Source organism: Corvus brachyrhynchos, unplaced genomic scaffold (assembly GCF_000691975.1).
Source record: "Corvus brachyrhynchos isolate BGI_N302 unplaced genomic scaffold, ASM69197v1 scaffold23, whole genome shotgun sequence".
NCBI lineage: Eukaryota > Metazoa > Chordata > Aves > Passeriformes > Corvidae > Corvus > Corvus brachyrhynchos.
The window spans coordinates 2,015,630-2,033,648 of record NW_008238983.1 but is presented as its reverse complement, the minus strand read 5'-3'; positions in this window follow the sequence as shown (position 1 = coordinate 2,033,648).

Here is an 18,019-nt window from a genome sequence, read left to right as displayed (position 1 = left end):
TGCAAGAGTAAGAGGAAAGTGAGTTAGCAGAGGAAGAAAGATTAGGCAGGGTTTGTTTTTTTCCTCAAATCAATACCTTATAATCTCTTCATTACCACACAGAAATATGATCCCTTTCCCATGACATAAAAGATGCACAAACAGATTTTTTTACATGATGTAATGAATCCCTTGTTGATTTAAAATGATCAAAGGACTAAGATGAAAGCTTTAAGCTCTATGATCAAACATGGACAATTGTGCTGTAATATTCAATATTGCGACCCAAATAAAGTAGTTTTCAAAAGTCAAAGCTTTATTAAAGCTGTATATAATATTTTTAAAGTTTTATTGTATCAACAGTTCTATAACTATCAATTATCTACATAACATTTTGTATTAAAACTGCCAATAAAACCTGCAATTCAGGCTGCAATGAAGTATTCCCTTTAGATTAAGTAACAGGTATAACCCGGTAAATCCATAAGAATTATTTTAAGCTGTTCATAAATGCTTAAGAAGCTTGTATTAGTGCTGTCCAGTGCTTTTTCCATATTTTCAGTTTGATTCTAATTTATGCAATGTCTCAGTACATTTAGGAAATTCATTAAAATGCCTATAATGTGAACTTACGGACAAACTTCAATAAATGTCTACTATACAATTACTTGTTAATATTGCAAGATTTTAATTGCTTGCTTAATTTGCTTAATTAGCTGATTTAATTACTGTAAATACCACACTGCTTAAACACTTAAGATTAATTTCTATGGCTTCATGCCATTCAACAGTATATGTTGGATCAGTTCAATCAGAGAACCATGATACTACAAGAGTAGTGACATTTTTTGATATTTCAATTTTTTCTACAGTACTGAAATTTATTTTATGCTAAACAGAGCTAATCAATCATTTTAATTAACAACCGGAGGTGGGCTAGGTCTCCCACTGAATTGAAGAGTGACTGCTAAGTTTTGTGTCATATGCTTCAGGGCAGATTCAGCTTATTGAGTTTGTCTGGTTGTTGAGAAAGAGTCACATGACAGTAGCCCCCCTTTTTTCTACATCTAAAGCAGGTCTTTATGAAAAGTGGCATTTTGTTTTGTGAACAGATATAAAACTGTTTAATGTTTGTTTTTAAACTCTGCTTTTGTCACTGTGGGTACCTTTTTGTTTAGACTTCAGGGTATTTTCAAAGCTGTGTGTAGGAGTTGAGAAATTATACATCTGAATCCCATTATTTTCTAACAGGATTTGAATGCAATACTTGCCCTAAGATTTAATTATACGTCTTTGCAAACCTAGATCAATTAGGCAACTTAAAAACCTGCTCTTTGGGGAAATAACTGTCAGTTTCTCTTTTTCTTTGAGTGTCATAATTACACCAGAAATTTGCTCTAACATTTCTTTCCTTATGGTAATTTGCATAATATAAAATATATAAAAAATATTATAAACTCTCAGTTTTTAAATTAGTCAGTACAGAATTATAGAACTGAGCTGGAAGGGATCTCAGAAGTCCTTGGTCCACCTCTTTGCTTCAACATACAAAGTATAGTTATGTGCAAGATGTTTTCCAGTTCTGAAAGATTTTCTAAAGTGGAGACTTCACAGACTCTGAAACTGGCCCATTTTAATATATTGTATTTATTGTATTTATTTCTTCAGTGTGCAAATTAAATTTGTTATTTAAACCTATTAATTACCTATTGTCCTATTATTGCTAACACAGAGTTAGCAACTACTTTTCGCTTTCAATCAGTATTTTACACATTTATTTATTCTTAAATCTTTAGTATGCTTTCAGACAACCAATCCCAAATTGTAGCATTTGCCCTCTCTATAAAAACTGTTCATATCTCTGATTATACTCACTTTTCTCCTCTGAACTATTTGCAATGCTGGTGTGTAGCTTCCTTGATGACTCTAAAGGCTCCTCAGAACTATACTCCAGCCGAGGTTTCATGTATGAGGGACAAAGCAGAAGAATTACCTAGCATCTCTTGTGAGCTGTACTTCATTTACATATCCCAGCATGATGTGCAATGTTCTCCTTTACAGCAGCATGACACCACTGATTGATGTGTGGCTTATGAGCTGCTGAGGATTATCCTCAGATCCTTTGATATAGAGTTGCTATTTAATCAACACATGTAGAACTTCATTCTCTGTATTCATGTACCTGAAATTACAATCTAGAAGTAGAAGACTGCAATTGCCTTTATTGAATTGAATCATTCATTTAAAAATAATTTTTTTCCCTGCTGTTAAAATTATTTTGAAGCTCCCAGTATTCTTGCACTTTATACCAGGACAACGCAATAAGCATACTTGCTCTTCCATCACCCAGGATATTAATGAAGAGTAAACTAGAATTAGAGTAGGATCCACTGAAAAGCTTTAAGTAAATCTCATTCCATTTGACAGTTTCTCTAACAATGCCATCCTGTGACCAGTTTCACTGTAACACTGGTAGTCTCATCTATACCACACCTGTGAAGCTTAATTACAAAAATATGTGACACAGTGTCAGGAGTCTTACTAAGGCCACATTATAGTATATTTTGATTCTCTACTACACATAAAACACTAAATCCAAATTAGCTGTTACTTCATTATCTTTTAAAATCTTACGAATAATTTGATCATCAGTCAGCGAGTGGTGAACAGTTAGATTGTACAACACATTTTGTATATTCTAATTGCTGTTATTATTATCCTCCTTTTCTGTCCCATGAAACTGTCTTTATCTCAACTCACAAGTTTGCTCACTTCTACTCTTCCAATTCTTTCTCCCAACTTCTCTGATGGTGGGGAGTGAGCAAGAAGCTCTGTGGTGCTTTGTTGTCAGCTGGAGTTAAACCATGACAATCCTTTTTGTTGCCTTGTGTGGGGTATGATGGGTTGATAATAAGGTAATAAGAAATCTGACTAGGAGGCATTAGAATAAATTTGTTTTAAGCACTCATTGCAATAGTTTAAAAATTGCTGCTCACAATGTAAATGTATTTGCTTTTAAATTTGGTGTGCTTGTACTTTCACTTGCCTTATGTGTAACACCTTCCTTGCAGTATATGTTCCCCATTGTGCCGTTTATCATCCATGAGAGCTGCGCTAAGGTTATCATGTTGTTCTACTTTGTAGCACTGGCTTATGATATGATAGAATTGCTGGTCATGAAACTGATGTGGTAGCTGTACTCAGCATAGCCATCATCTCCATAATTTGGGAGCCATCTATTGGAAATTATTTATAGTTATATCTTTTAGCTTTTCCTTTTCTCCTTGGAGATGCAATACATGCAGGAGACACTTCCATCTTCTCCTCCTTCTCCTCCTTCTCCTCCAGGCTAATTACAACAGCTCTTGAGAATTTTGATTCTCCTTGGGATGTTCAAACCAGAATGTTCCTATTGCTACCTGTTCTGAATGTGTTCCAGATCTTGTTTAACATTAAACAACTATTTAAGAATACACCCAGTCATCTGCCCTGAGGCTGGATAATTATGAGCAGCAGGGTATGAGGGATACTATAGGCAAGTATCTAGAAGAGTGGGCACTTCCAATGTTTTGGAACCTCATCCCTGAAAAAGCGCAGAATCTGGAAAAACCAGTAAAATATTTGGAAAAAGTATGTTATCACCCTGGCAATTCCAGAGAAACACAAATAACTGCAAGATGTTGGGGCCTGACCCAGGCCTTCCAAGCCATTTTTAACACTTCTCAGCACCTTCAAGGGGAAGAAATGATCTCTGGATGGACAGCAAAACGACAAATGCTGCAGATACTTCAACTGAGATGATAGGTACTGCAGCTCGTTTAGTAAGGGGTGAAGAAGCAGGGCCATCACGAGAAGAGGAGCAGAAAGAGGCAGAACCCAAAAATGAGACAAAACTACCTAATCCTTATTCCTGAGTGACCTGCATTAAGGAAGATGTTGTAACTTACTCAGACAAGTGGACCATCACGGAGAGAGAAACTATCCAACTAATACAATGAATACTTACAGCAAATTTCTTGTGTTTCAGCTTTAATAGAAGAATACTGCTGGTAACACAGTGATGTTTTTGTTGTTGCTAAGTAGCATTTGTACTAAGTTAAGGACTTTTCATCTTCTTATGGCCTGCTAGCTAGAAGGTAGGAGGGCCACAAGAATTTGGGAGAGGACACAGCCAGGACATATGACCCAAACTGGCCAAAGGGATATTCCATACTGTATGGTGTCATGCTCAGTATACAAACTCAGGGGAAAGCTGGCTGGAGGCCACTGTTTGGGAACTGGCTGGCATTGCCTGGGCAGTGGTGTGAAATTGCATTGTGCATCACTTGTATATTCCAGTTATTTTATCATCATTATTATAATCATTATATTCCTTCTCTTCTGTCCTATTAAGCTGCCTTTAACTCAACCTACAAGTTTTCTCACTTTTGCTTTTTGGATTGTCTCCCCCATCACACTGTAGGGAAGGAGGTGGGAGTGAGTGAGCAGCTGTGTGGTGCTTATTCGCCATTGGGGGTTAAACCACAGAACTCTTAAAAACATTGTTATATTTTTCATTTTCCAGTCTTCTGAAACCTCCTTAATTTTTCATGCATTCTCAAAAATAAGGACAAAAAATTCTGACATTACTTTTATTGGTTCTTAAAGCCGTTTTAAGTACATATCATCAGGGCCAAAATATTTTAGCCGATTCATATTTTTCAAGTATGCTCCAGCTTAGTATTTTCCTGTTTGGCAGTAAGAACTTGTCGGTGACATCAGCTATGCTTGTAGTTGAGTATTTCAGGAAATGTTGATGGAAAGACAAGGTAATTTTCCCCTGTTGATAGACCATTTCCATCCCTGGCTTTCTTTTTCCTTAAATATACTTGCAGAATTACTTCTCAACACTCTTGCATGGTACTTACGGGCTGTATTTTAAGCTATATATGTCCTGGTGTTGTTCCTATCTATATGAGCTACTTGTCTTACCTTTCCAAGGTTCTATCTGACCTAATTTCCATAGTCTGCATGATCTCTCTCATGGTTTATGTCATCTGATCTCACGATAGATCTTCCTCTGTAATTGGATAAGCTGCACTTCTGCCCTTAATATTATCTCTTTAGGAATCAACTGTCTCTCCTTAACTAATTTTTCACTAAATTTATTTCTAAGTGTTGAGTTTATTAAAGTCCACCCTTTTGAAGCCTATTATTTTATTCTGATTTTTTTTCTTGCTAAGGACTGTGAATTCTATCACTTCCTTCCTGGTAGTTAACATCAAATCTAAAATAGCTTCACCTTTCATTCTTTTATTTTTCCATTTCTTGTGTAAAAATATTGCCATTCAAGCATTCCAGGAACTAATGATTGAACAAATTGATTATTCAGAAAAAAAATACAGGTTTTGTTAGAAAATTATAGGCTAAGCACAGTAATTTCTCTGGCTATTGCACATTTTCATATCAGTGATTTAAAAAGTTACAGCTTGAAAAATAATTCCTACTTCATAATTTTTTCTAGAAATATGTCCATTTTTTTATTATTTTAAACTATCCATGGCAATTGAATATGAAATTTCTAAGCCCTAAGTAATTCAGTATTCTTGAGAAAATATCAAGAACTTCTTAGTCTGTGTGTGGTCTGCAAGAAACACTTTGCAAAGACTATGTAAGCCCACAAACTTGGATGCCTGAAAATATAAGTAAAGCCTTTTTTAATCTTGACTGTTATGGACATTGTGTCTGCAATGTTTTACACACATGTTAGGTAACCATGTAATGCTCTCAGATCAGAATGGTCACCAATTATTAACATAATATTGCTTCACATTTCAAAAAACTGGTGATTTAAGGCTCAAGTTCCAATACTACAGGAATCTCCTGAAATAACTTAGTCATAAGCATACTGCCTATATAAAATTGTAAATTTCATGAACTTGCTACATGAACATTCCTGAGATAGCATTATATGTCATTGGTAGCATGTCTAGCCATGATGCCAGTGTTGCTTTCCGTAATTGGACTTTTAAACATAAAGAAAAGTTTCCTGACTCCACTCCTCTGAAATCTCAAAAGGCTTTGGTTATTATGTCATTCCATTTAATGAAGTTCCACTAAGTCAGAAAGTAAAGAACAGCACACTTGTAAAAATTTGTCCAGCTGATAATGAAAAAGAAAAACAACCAAAAAACCTCACAATAAAAGTGCATTGTCTGTAATCAAATCCAAGTTTGATTTGAGTGATAAGCACATGAAAAATAATAATAACCCACTTGAAAAATTTTATTTTGGGGAGAGCTGGCAATTCAATGACTTTGAGATGCCTCTATCAACCTGAATTATATTATCATTGCTCTTGAAAAATAGACTGTGTGAAAGTAATTTCTTTTACATTCTCTGCATAAACATTCAAGTTCATAAAACTGAACTGAAATCATGCAGGTTTATGAACTACAAATAAAATACTTTATTTCTTATCAAGATTCCTCCCAAGTATTCTAAAATGGCTTTGTTTCCTTTTATCACCGCTATTTGTTGTGTTTTCCAAGAACATGGGAAAATGCTTTTCATCTGAGGAAGTTTGAACACATACAAGATGTAGGGCATCTTCTCAACCACCGACCATGTTGTACTCTAATATAAGTGCTTGTGAAGACGGGGCAGATATCCTTTGGGTTTGCTTTGGTTTTGTTAATCTTCCACCAGACCCAGGCATTCCCACTCAATGTGAATGCCATATCCATCATCCTGGAGAGTTTTTGAATGTTTTATGCAGAAATATTTCTTGCCCCTCAGGGAAAGTTTAGAAGGACTCAATGACTCTTCAACACATATCGATCACGTGGCTCAATAGGAATGTATGATGCAATTATTCAGATACCTCTGGAAGAATGGAACCAGGATCTAACAACTCTGAGTTGTGGATGTTGAGCATGAAAGCACCAAGAACAAATTCTCAAATCCTGATAAGAAGTTTTGTCTGAATACATAAAGCACTGTACTCAGTTCTTCATCTCTGAATTCCATACACTTGGAGCCTGGATCTGTGCCAACACTGGTATAATCATTCAATTAGGTACACTCATTTGAATAAATATCCTAGATAAGCTCAGCATGTTCCATTTGGAATTAAGGCGTAGTTAATCTGTTAATTAATATTAATTATTGAAACAGACTTGAAGTTTAAAACTGCAGTCAGATTTATTTTAAATACTCCTTGGCTTTTAGCTGGAATGTGGTTTAGGTTTGTGTTCATTTATTGTCTGACTTAGTTTTAGTTCAATAAATTTGATTGGATGCAGCTTGAACCATATTGTGAGCTTGAAAATGCATCCTGTTCCTGGTGCTGCCATGGTCTTTATGTATAGCTTCTGACAATTCACTGAGCATCCACTTCTCTCTGAGCAAAAAATAGAAATGAAACCTGTTATGAAGAGTTGTTGTACATTAGGTATCAGAGCCAAGAAATGTAAGCGTAATTATTATTGTTTCATTTTGAACACAGAAATATTGAATTATTCAGTGATGTTTTTACAAGTTAATGTACCATAATGTGATAAAGCAAATACACTTTTTGATTCCTTTGATTTTGTGGAATTCTAGTGCTTTATGTACAGCAGTCTTGCTTAATCAGTGACAGGTTGATACTGATTCAGTCTTAACACATATATTGTAATTAATGACTTCGGCCTTTTTTTTTGTGAAATGCATATATGAACAAACAATATAGCCACCACATTTTCTCATATTCTGCTGCATTTATAAAAAGTTTCTAAATTGTGTCCTCAGGTGAAATACTGGCAATTTTTTATTATTAATCCCTCCTATTTTGTCAGTAATTACAGAATCATTATTTTTAAAAGCCAAGATCTACTACTTTTAGCTATCTAGCAGAATCTAACAAAACACACTACTACCCCCTGTATTTTGAAAAGTGGAATAAAACTAGATGTATTAATTATATAAGCTCCTGACCATCAGTATGATATCTTTGGGCAAATACTGTCAGCAATATCTAGGCTGTGAGTTAGCTAGAAAGAGGGCACAGGATATATTTGTCTATAATTTGACTGGAGGTTCGGTCATCTCCAAATCAGGCTTCAAGACAGGCTAGTACTGCTATTGGTCTTTAAACTCTACATACAAAAATCTCTGTTCTAAATAATGAATGAAAAATTTAAGAGATAAAAATACCGTCTTTAAAACATGCTAGTAAAGTAAAAACATCAAGAAAAGACCATGAAGTACTACCAACTAAAATTATTAGGGAAGATATTTTTAAGTAAACTTGGTAAACAAGATTCTCATGTTTTATTATGTGTCAGTAGTAGCTAAGTATTTAAATAGTTCTGATTATTTAAAAATACCAGTAAAAGAAAAAATTACAAGGGCATACCTAAGTGGAATTTCATGGAATCATAGAATGGTTTGTGTTGGAAGAGAACTTAAAGATTGTATAGTTAAACCTCCCTCCCATCCCTGCCCCTTCCACTAGCTCAGGTTGCTCAAAGCCTTGAAGACTTCCAGGCATGGGGCATTCACATCTAATTGGGGCATCCTGTTACAGAGTCTCACCACCCTCACAGTAAAGAATTTCTTCCAAATAGAAAATCTAAACCTACCTTTTTGTTAATTTCAAAGTCATTAAACTTTCAGTTAACCCCACAGGCCAGTTTGGAGGAGGATCACTGCAGGAGCTGATAAAAGTGCTCCCTGAGTCACTTTCAATCATTTGCCAGCAGCCCTGGCTAACTGGAGAGGTCCCAGATATCTGGAAGTTAGCAAATGTGATGCCCACCTACAAGAAGAGTCAGAAGGAGGATCCAGGGAACTGCAGGCTTTTCACCCTGACCTTCATGCTAGGGAAAGCCATGGGTCTGATAATCTTGAATGCTATTACATGAAATGTACAAGACACCAGGGGATCAGGCCCAGACAGCACGAGTTTATTAAAGGCAGGTCCTGCTTGACTAAGCTTGTCTCCTTCTATTACAGGATGACCCACTTAGGGGAGGAGGGAAAGGCTGAGATGTTGTCTGCCTAGGATTTAATAAACACCATTTCCCATAGCCTTCTCTCAGAGAAACTGGCTGCTCAGGTCTTGGACAGGCATATTCTTCACTGGGTGAAAATCTGGCTAGATGGTTGTGTCCAGGAAGTTGTGGTGAATGGAGTTAAATCCAGTTGGTGACTGGTCACAAGTGGTATTGCCCAGGGCCCAGTACTGGGGCCAGTCCCATTTAATGTCTTTATGGTCTGGATGAGGGGACTGAATGCACCCTCAGTCAATCTGACACTAGGTTGGGTGGGGGTGTTGGTCTGCTGGAGGGTAGGAAGGCTCTACAGAGATGTCAGGATGCAGTGATGGGCTGAGGCCAGCTGTATGAGGTTGAACAAAGCAAAGTGCCGTGTCCTACGTTTGAGCCACAACAACTCCATGCAATACTGCAGGCTTGCGGAAGAGTGGCTGGAAAGCTGCCCATCGGAGAAGGACCTGGGCTTGCTGGTCGACAGAAGGCTGACTATGAGCCAGCATGTGACTGGGTGGCTCAAGAGGACGAAAGGCATCCTAGTTTGTATCAAAAATAATGCAGCCAGCAGGACTAGGAAAGTGATTGTCCTTCTGTACTCAGCACTGGTGAGGCCTCAACTCGAGTACTGTGTCCAGGTTGGGCTCTTCACTACAAGAAAGACTCTGAGTTACTAGAGCATGTCAAAACAAGGGCAAAAAACTTGCTGAAGGGTCTGGAGCACAAGTTTGATGAGGAGTGGCTGAGGAAACTGGAAAGGAGGCGAAAAGGAGGTTGAGGGGGAGACCTTATCACTCTCTACAACTACCCTAAAGGACACTGTAGGAAGGTGGGGATCCATGTCTTCTCCCAAGGAACAAGTAATATGACAAGAAGAAATGACCTAAAGTTGCATCAAAGGTTTAGGTTGGCTGTTAGAACTGAATTCTGCACTTTAAGGACTGTCAAGCATTGGAAGAAGTTATTTGGGGAAGTGTCTGAGTCACCATTGCTGGAAACATTTTAGAAGTGTGTAGATGTGACACTTAGGGATATGGTTTAGCGGTGGACATGACAGTATGAGGTCAATGATTACACTCAGTAATCCTAATGGTCGTTTCCAACCTAAGTTATTGTACGATTCTACAACTCCGCAACTGTGATTCCATGGTGACTTTATGTTGAAAATTGTTTGTCTTAAATAATCAGTATCAAAGACAATCTTTGTAAGAATTATCAGCTTCTCTAGCACCAATTATACTTAGTTTTTTCAAGACTGAAGATATTGATATAAGCTGCATGGGCAACTACTCCTTTTCAAAGAAGCTGAACCGTGCAACTAGAGAAGAAAAAACAATAAAGAAATCTCATGACAAATCTTTAACACGGCATTATGATAAGGATGTATTTCTAAAGCATGAGGAAAGATCAACATTTTCATGTTGACCAAGTTTTAATGAGCATCAATTCGTAAAACATATACCAAGAACTTCAAGGTTCTCATATTCATTTATTACACATTTTGTGAATATCTAAACTGCATTTTCCTGTTTGCGTGACACCTCTGTGTTCTGTCTAGCTGCATGAAAGTAAAATCACATTCACCTGCATGCTAGAGGAGTTGAAAGTGTTCAACAAAAGCAAAACAAGATAAGAATGTGGCAAGATGAGAACTGAGTGTCCAAGCTGAATATGTTGTGATAAAGGTGAATTCCATAGTCTCATCATTGTCAAAACATATTTCCTGTATCTTGTCTCCAGAGTAATATATGCCATTGGTGGAAAAACACTGCTTTCTATCTTCTGATTAATGTAATGTCATTCAGTAACTACAGATACCACATTCATCTTCAAACAGAAGCATGGTTTATAATATCTAAGCAGAGGAGCCATGAACAGGCGACACTTACACAAAAATGGACAACAAAAATCTCACTTTTCAGGTTTTTTAAGATAATGAAAAGCTGTAGATGTATGTAAACATTAAAATTTAATTATTTTTAAGCTATTCAGACTTATTCAAAATGCTTCAATCACTTCATGAAGCTTGAAACCCCTTGAAAAAGCACCAAATAGCACCAAATAGCAGACTGAACATTTTTATGTATGTTTGTGGGTTTTTTCTCCAACTTCAAATTTATCAAAATAACTGTTGGAAAGAATATTTTTCACAGTTTTGGTTTTGTAAAGAGAAAAGATCTGAGAACATCTTAGTGTGATCTACAGAAATATGTCAATTATTTTGAAAAAAAATGCAGTTCATCTTTTTTCATTCTGTCAACTCATTATCAGCACCATCACATAAAAGAAGCCCCTGGATACTGTGTGTGGCGAGTCAGAAAGGGCATGGCAAGGTAGTTCACATGGAAGGGCACACAGAAAGGGCGCTGAAGCTCTGAAGAGGTTGGATCAATGGGCCAAGGCCAGTTGCGTGAGGTTCAACAAGGACAAGTGCCAGGCCCTGCACTTGGGTCACAACAACCCCATGCAGTGCTACAGGGTGGGAGACGAGTGACTGGAAAGCTGCCCAGAAGAGGAGGACTGTTGATCAACAGCCGGCTAATCATGATCCAGTGTGTGTGCCCAGGTGGCCAAGAAAGACAAGAGCATCCTGGTTTGAACCAGAAATAGTGTGGCCAGCTGGACCAGGGCAGTGATTGTCCCCCTGTACTTGGCACTGGTGAGGTCACAACTCGAACCTTGTGTTCAGTTCTGGGCTCCTCTCTACAAGAAAGACTTCGAGATGTCAGTGTGTGTGCAGAGAAGGTCAGCGGAGCTGGTGAAGGGTCTGGAGCACAAGTGTGATGAGAAGCAGCTGAGAGAGCTGGGGTTGTTTAGCCTGGAGGAAAGGAGGCTGAGGGGAGACCAAATTGCTCTCTACAACCACCTGAAAGGTGATTGTAACAACATGGTTATCAGCTTCTTCTTCCAAGGAACAACTGGCAGGACAAGTGGAAATGGCCTCATGTTTGTGCCAGGGAGGGTATAGATGGGATACTAAAAAAAATTTCCTCACCAAAAAGATTGCCAAACACTGGAATGCATTGCCCAGGAAAGTGGTGGAGTCACCATCCCTGGAGACATTTAAAATATGTGTAGATGTGCCACTTCGGTTTAGTGGTGGACTCGGTAGTGTTAGGTTAATGGTTGGTCTTTTTCAACTTAGATTATTCTATGATTCTGTGATTCCTTTATTATCTTTATCTTTTATCCAATGAGGAAAATTCAACACAGATGAAAGTTAATGTTGCCCTTTGTTAGTGAATATATTGTCAGAAAATTAAGACAGTTCTAATTTATTTTTCTAATCTTAAAATACACACTTTATCAAGCTTGAAAAGAAAATCCATTTCACTTCCCACTTAAAGTGATTTGACTGAGTATTCTTTTAATGGCTAAATGTAATTTCTTGAGTTTATGTTTTTACATGGACAGCTATTTCTTCATTTTAGGAGGACAATGACATATTTGAATATCTGCAGAAAACTGAAAAATGGTGCCTGTAGCTGAAAAAAAGTGGTTTACAACACTACCTAGTTTATACCAAATTGGAATAGCAGGAACTCTGAAGAGCAAACAGATGCATGATAGAGACAGCAATATCCTAACCTTTCTTTAACTATTTATTCATGAAACGCACTTCACTGTCAAGTTTATAATTCTGTGTTGATACTACTTTTGGAATTTGCATTAAATGACATTTTGATTATAGTATTCAAATGCCTGTGCCCTTAAAACTTTGCCATTTATTTTGTATGCAAAAATCTTTCAGCTAAATGTCCCCATTTCCATTTTGCTTTGGATTCCGCTGAGACCATATAGGAAAGAACAACTAAGGTTCTCCTCCCCAAAAAAGGCTTGTCAGGTAAAAGAAATTCAAATTATAACGTATAATGCACCAGCTATTTGATTCTTAGCTCTAGATTATAGTTTTGAGCAAATAAGAGGGTTTTGTTTTTTAAAAGTAGACACCTTTTTGTTTTGTTTTGTTTTGTTTTAAATCTATCTTTGTTGCTAATAAACCAGGACATACTTAGACAAAGCAAGTGTGTGTAGTTATTATGTAAATTCTCTGACCATGCCTTTGAGCCATAACCTTTTGAAACCATTGGGAGTTTCAACCCAAACAATTAGATACGTTCAGTGAGGGAAAGAAATTACTAATGATATTAAAACAGCAACAGGGATATGACCTCAGGAAGTTCTTAAGCCAGAAAGTGCTTGCATCTGCACAACGGGGACCTGGGAAACTCTTACTGTGGAATTGCTCTGTCTCTTCTTTTCTTTGGCATCTACCACTGACCAGTGTCAGTGATAAAAATGGTAGAATGATCATCTGTGTGAGCAGAATTAAACATGTTATATTAAGCCTTACTACCTATTATATTTTTTCTTTGAGACAGATGGAACACAGTTTGATTCCACTAAAATTTTTCCTTTAGAAAACAGGATAAGATCAAAATATCTAATATTTTGTAAAATGCTTTGTACCTGCCATGCATCTATCAGATTGCATTCTTCAGTCAGCCATATATTTTCCTAAAAGTTCACTGTAGCAAACAAAAGCAAAATGCAAACCAGAATGTTTGCCAGAGTCATGGGGAGCCCATGAGGAACAGATGATGAAAATTGAGATTTAAAAGCATACCCAAGATTCCCATTAAATTTTAACATATTTTTCCTCACTTGAATCTAAAAGCAGTGTTTCAAAAGCACATGGTTAATACTGTATTTAAAAATGAAATCAAATTTCTTGGCAACAAAATGCTTCCTAAGGAGAGAGTATTAAAGGGTTTGTTACTCTTCAGTTTTGAGAATTTTCCAATTGATGGTACTCAAAGCAACACAGAACATATTAAGCATATGCTTGAAAAATGAGCAAAGCTATGGTCTTAATATCTGCCTAAACACTTGTTTAGACACAGGTTAGACTGTCCACTCTCATTCAAACTAGAGTTCAGCACAAGGTTAGGACATGATTGTCTGATGAATTGTGCTAAGGCACGCACCTCTGTGCCTCCTCATGGATCAGAAAAGGAGAAATTAATTTACCCTGTGTGTACCACACAAAGTTAGTTGTACAAAATAGGGAGATAATCCTGAAAGAAAGATACTACTATAGTATAGTGGTACAATTTTTTGCATTTTATCAGACTGTCTGATAAAATCAGCAATACTACTGTGCACTTCTTTGACAGGGTAATATAAAAACCCAACACAATTGGGCATTAGTGTTGACTCTAATGAAAATGAAGTTAAAATATCAGTGTTTTGTTATGTCTTTTAATTTTACAGGGAAGAAATAGTTCAACATTTTATTCCATACAACCTCAGAAATGCTCAGATAAAGTAGTTTTGTTTTTCTGAATAATAACTTTGGAAAATTTTAAGACAAACCTTTCAGTACTAGCTGCAGTTTTTCAAGTTTTTAACACACCTTTTATTGCCGATATTTTACGTAGAACTAATTTGGAGTGTTTTCTTTGCTTAAAAGAAAAGAAAACATGAAAGTCCCGATTGACATGATAATAGGTTTGCTGTTAAAATGTACACTGAAAATCAACTGAGTTACTTCAGAGCTGAACATTTCTGCAGAAAAATGAAAGCTAAGCGTATTTCACTTAAAGCTGTAATTTTTCAGAACTCTAATTAAGGCTTAAAATATTTTTTCAAGAGTTCTACATTAACATTGCTAAAGAACTTCCTTTTATAAATGCATTGTGCTAGAAAGAAGCTGTAGAATTCAAAATAGAATTATTATAAAATTTTTGTATAAGCCTAAATATATTTATCAACATTGACCTCTAGGAACATTAACTCAATTGTGTGTGTTTCCACAGTAACAACCATCAAGAGCACTGAGAAAAACCAAGGTAGCTAAGTCATAAACTGTTGGGTAGAAAGAGGCTGTTGTGTGTGTTAAGGGATGTAGCACAGTACATTTGATTTTTCCTCCAGTGGTGTAAGGTTACAGGGCATTCCTTTTACTCACCTGACAGCTTAAGGTCTCAGAACTTGTCAAGATTGTGTCTCTCCACATCACCGCCTTATGAAAGCTGAAATAAGTACAGATGTTTTCCTGAAACTCTGCTGACCTTCTGATATATTTTTCACCATTCCCTGACACATTTTTCTCTTCCTTCTCATTTGCACATAAAACCTTTCTAGAAAAACACTATGCCACAGAATGATACAGCACCTCCTCATTTGCAGTAGCTGCCAGTCAGGGATAGGCCTCAAATTACCTCTCAGCCTGTCTAGGACTAGAGAAAGTGGAATGTAACTTCTCAAACTCTTAAAAATTTCATACCACCACACGGTTGCCAACACCTACTAAAATTAACATGCATAGAAAAACAGTGGCACAAGAAATACCTGGACATCCGAACATGGCAACAGTAGTTTGACCAGCAGTCACAAGAGTAGATCAATAAGTTGCTACTTCATCATATCACACTTAACCAACAGCATCCCTGTGCGTACTGTTGCACAGCAAAGCACTGGCAGAGAATAAGCAGATTCTCACAGCTCTGAAATAGGCAGTGCAGTCAAGCTTTTGCATTGCAGAAAACGTTCAAGGACCCCAGCCCTGAAAATGGTTTAGTTTGTGTGATCAGCGAGTTAATCAGGATGGAAAAGTTTATCAATGGTCAAAATAAACAGAGGGATATCACTTATCTGTTACAGTCTTGGGTGAAATAAGTTGGGGAAATATTAATTTATTGCCAGTTGAATTAGAGATGGATACTGTGAAAAAAAGAACTAAAACATATTCTTCTTCTTTGCTTCCTCTTCTTCCTTGGCCTCATCTTCACTCCCTCATCCCTAACTCCTCTACCTCCTCTGTCCCAGCTGTGCAGGGAGATTAGGAATTGGGACTGCTAATCCATAGAAGCTCTTCTGTCTCTCCCTTCTACCACCTCAAACTTCTCCCTGCTCCAGCCTGAGGCCTTCGCACAGGCTGCCGTCCTTCAACGTAAACGTGCATCTGCATGAGCTTTTCAGTAGCCGTAGTTCCTTCAGGGCATGTCCATCTGCCCCACCAGGGTCTTTGCCAGGGTTGCAGGGGACTCTCTGCCGGGTCTCTCCTGCCTCCGTCCCGGCTCCCGCTGTCCCCTCAGGCTCGCAGGGCGGTTTCCCGCACGGTGCCCCCGCTCAGCCCTGGCTGCCAGGCAGCGTTTTGCCCTCCCTTGGCCAGGCTTTTTCCGGGGCTCTCGCCGCGCTGGGCTGCTCCTGGCCATGCCTGGCATGGAGCCACTGGAGACCTTTAGGTTAATTGTTGCTGAATCCTCCGACTTTGTCTCAGGAACTTCGGCATACTCAGTCTGTAGGGCCACAACCAACTGTGAGATCTAATGTAATTAATATTGCACCTAGAGTAAAAGTAATGTCTGGTAACTGCCAGTAATCATATAAGTGCTTGAAAATTAAAAGATTTAATTTAATCTTCTTACAGAGTTATGACTAAACAAGTCTAATTCATCATGTATTATGAGAGAATACAGCAATTAATAATAATTAAACTATGTAATGGACTTGAAGTAGTACTTTAAACATGAAGATTCATACTTAAAGCCCTCATATAGGAGCGTTGTGCAGATGACTGCTATATATATAAATGTTATAAGGAGAGCTGCTATTGCAAGATTTTTTATTTTTAATTTAAGAGCCAAAATAGAAAACCAGTTTTCCTGTTTTATCCTTCAATGTCTCGACATGAATACATTTAGACATTAGCTAATGTATCATTCTTGACATCTATTCACCTTCAGCAGTGCATTAAAAAAGACAATAAATATAAAGCAAAGTCAAGGGGCGGTCTTATCTGATTCACAATAAAATGTTCTCTCTAAATCCAACCACATGAAGTACATGTAAAGGTGAAAGTTATACAGTGCTTCCAAGTATTTACTCCTTTTGAAGCTGTAATGTTAAATTCTACCAAGGTTTATTCTTATTTTTAAGGAAAGTTGTTGCGGTACATTACAAGTCCATGCATCATTATGTACCCCAAAGCTTCTGTACACATATCCAGCATTCTTTTGGAGTAGACTTGACTCTCAGTTCAGCCGGAAAAACTGTTGTCACCACCTGATTTAAATATGATTAGCTTCACAGTCTGGTACTAAGGGCTTAAACTTCCTCCATTTTGTATGTTTTTCTGCTTATCCTACTTTAAAATGCTAAGCTCATCACACAGTCTCAGTAGCTGAGGTGAGAAAATCTGTAGCGAATATAAAGCATGCTTGTACAAGATTGGTAAGTCACAGAAATGAAATCATTGTATGGAAATGTTTGCTTTATGCGCAAGTATCACACTTTATCAGATATATGCCATAGGGTATCAGTCCAGAAACTAAAAGTAACTTGCACATAAAATGAAGATAAATTTAAGAGAGACATCTATAGCAAAGCTGGTATTATTCTTAAGTAACATACAAAAATTAAACTTGAGCTGCTGCTGTGGCCTAGTCAAACCAACCTGATCTCTGTTCTGATCTTCTGGTCCCAGGTGTTGTGTTCTTCCTTGCTATTGGCGAATCTTCCCTTCCTACCTGTGTAATAAGTGACAGTCATACCTTCAGGTGTACTGGGTATGCTCAAGAACCTCCCCTGTGGGTGGGGGGAGTTTTTCACTGTCTTTTGCAACACTATGGATCCTGTGCAGTCCTCTGGTGGAAGGGCCTCAGGAATGGGCTGTGGGCTGTGGCCTCCCACCGCTGGACCCGGCCAGAGCTGATTTTCAGCACAGCTGCGGAGTTGGCTTTCCTGGTGGGCACGTTCTTCTTCCCCAGCCTTGTTAACCTCTCCTTAGACCTGACATAACTGGACAATAGTGCCACCTCTATCATGTTTCAAGTTGCTCTCAGGCGGCTTAACTCCCAGTCCAGGTATTTGCAGAGGCACATTCTGAGGGAAGGGGAGGTGGCTGCAGACGAGCACTCGATTCTTTGCAGTCTGCCATAGTGGGCAAAGTCCTTCGGTGATCTTAACACCGTTTGAGGCAATTTTGATTGTCTTTTACAACACACATAAACACACACAGAGAC